Here is a 2,740-nt window from a genome sequence, read left to right as displayed (position 1 = left end):
TTGGGATTCTCTGTTACTAGTTTTTGTAATATTTCTGATTATTTCTTCTGTGCAAGGAAATGAGAGGTATTTTATTAGGCAGGACGTACGCGGGTCCTGAGGAGTCCTTTCCAGGGAGAGGCAGGTCCTTTGGAAAATTTAGAGGGTAAGCAATTTGGGTGAACCATGGGATGTTGAAACTGGAGGCCACCGTTCTTCCTACAGACAATGTGACGTGGCAGCCCGGAAGCCCAGCGGATTCGGATGCTGGGGGGGAGGGGGGCAGGGTTGCCTTACTTTTCAGCAGACATGCATTCCCTGCCCCCCTTACTCTTTTTAAACTGCAGCCCGCCCCCCGCATCCCCACTAAGATGATTACCAGGTTGCTTTCAGGGTTCCCTCTTGTAAACCCTCAGCTCTCTGTAATACCTCTGTCTCTTTCCCCATATCTCTATCTCTGTCTCTTACAGCTGATGTCATGCTTCCTCTCTCTGTCTCCAGCCAGGCCACATACCAACAGATGTTGACCCATCACTCTCGGTAGTGGGTGAATCTACTCTAGGAACCTAGAAGATGCTCTTCTACATATGAAGAACCAGGTCCACCCGGTCGCCCAGTAAAGAAGAATTCAATCGAAAATAACCATTCAACCATTATTTTAAGTCATGTTACACTGATTTAGCTCTTCCACTTTCTAAGTAGCAATCCTATCACTTTTGAGGACTTGGATGTGGGTTTATACTAATTCCTGGACACTGTCTCAAGTCTTAAATCTGTGTTGGTGGGGCTTTGCCAAGCATAAACTCTTAATTACTAAGAGGCAGTTAGAAACAAACCGGTTTCATTGCCTGCATTTAATTGTTATGCATTTCTCTTTTAACATTTGAAACCATCCTTTAAATCAGTTTTATGGCTCCTAAAAGCTCCAAATACAGAATTTTTAGCACATAACCACCACCGATCGCCTCTTTCCTTACGAGTTATGCAGAGACTCGGGCCTCGGTAGTGACCGTCCTTGGGGTGTCTATTTCCTGCTCCTCTAGAAAACAGGTAGCTGAATCTTAACACGTCGCTTCAGACGTGACGTGAACATCTTCAGTTTAGTTCCACATCTGTCTGTCCGCTACATTTCCCCCCTTTTTATCATTTTATGTGACTCTCCTATTTGGAGGATATTTCAAGCCATTTTTATGGGCGCCCCCGTGAGCACAAACAAATGTTAGCCTGTTAGACATCGAAGTGAAATCACGCACTGCTTCTGTCTCTGACCGTCCTGGTGGACACTACTCCCCCGGAAAACCGTGGTTAGCTCACAGACAGGTGCGTGCAGGGCAGCCGTGTTCTGCCGTGAGGGAATCGTAGCAGCGTCCTGCAATGCTGCTTTCTGCGAGCCAGGGGTGCTGGACCGAGTTCTCCGGTGGGGCAGGTCCCGACGCGGGCTCTGTGCCGCTCACAGCGCGTCCTCACGCGTCCGGACTGACAGAAACCAGGCACTCCAAACAGACCCAGATCCTGATAGGTTTGCTGGGTAATTCCTGTGATTGTCAGCCTGATATGTCCCTGGTCCCCGGTCGGGGCAGTTTCCTAATGCTTTCAAATCTGTCATTTAAAATTTCATTAGTTTTTCTATTCTTCTCTTCAGGAACCCTCTTTACTGTGTAACTATGGTCACCCCCTGTTTCCACGGGCAATTAGAGAAACTGGATTTGGTTTTGAAGTTAAATAATGCTCTAAAGGAACAAGCAGTGTATTAAAACAAACAAACAAAAATACAACCTCCGTTCCGTTCTGCTTTCACAATATCAGGGGTACCGTGTGCACCACCAGCAGCTCGCAGAGAACAGCCATTCAGCTCTGGGCATCGAACGAGGAGTCTGCACAGACCAGGGCCCTTCTCTGTGGCTGGTTTCAATTTTTCTGCTCTTCCCTCTTTCCCCAATAGTTAACACACATACACAGACTCCCTTTCCCTTTTGATATTTGTAAATATGAGTCCCAGAAAGTTTTTGGATCCAGTTTATTAATTTTATAGTGGAGGAACCAATCCTTAAGGAGGTTCACGGTTTGGAGGTTTTTCTTGCCTAAGCTGTGTCTGCACTCTGGCAAAGTAAAACTGAAAGTTGCCATTAATTATCCACATAACCCAAAGCAGGACTGGAAAAGCGATCTGTGCGGGCCACCAGAAGTGGACCCGTTTTTAAACAACAACAGTAATAATTACGAAGGATCAGTAGCAATTACGGATAATCACTAGTAATTATTATTAATCACGATTATTATTATTATTTGCAGATCGACCGTTCAGTTGGGCTGAATTCACCATGTAATCACTGAGCTCTGCCCTCAGTTTTGCCTCTGGCGACACAACCGAAACCTTGGCTTGCTCCGCGCTAATACGCGTCATGACGCACTCCTGACACCTGTCCCTTCAGTGTAATTCCTCAGGCACGTGCCTGAGTTACGGAGAGGCAAACAGAGGACTCAGTCTTTTCGGCACCGTAGATGGGATTTCCGAAGGGACATTCCTGCCCTCCGTACATAACTGCGCATCCAGCGTCATCTAGAACTAAAGCCACCACGAATGTGGACGAGCGTCCTTACACGTGCCTCTGTACGCGGGCACGCAGGGACCGGAAGCGCGGGGCGTGTGCCTCTCAACAGGGCAGACAGGAAGCATGCACTTACTGAGTTCTTTCGCTTACTTCCTGTGAATTTTCCATTTCTCCGCCGTGTTTACAAGTGTCCTTCGAGCTGTACACCG

Source organism: Mustela erminea, chromosome X, assembly GCF_009829155.1.
Source record: "Mustela erminea isolate mMusErm1 chromosome X, mMusErm1.Pri, whole genome shotgun sequence".
NCBI classification, from domain to species: Eukaryota; Metazoa; Chordata; class Mammalia; order Carnivora; family Mustelidae; genus Mustela; species Mustela erminea.
This window is presented reverse-complemented; position numbering follows the sequence as displayed.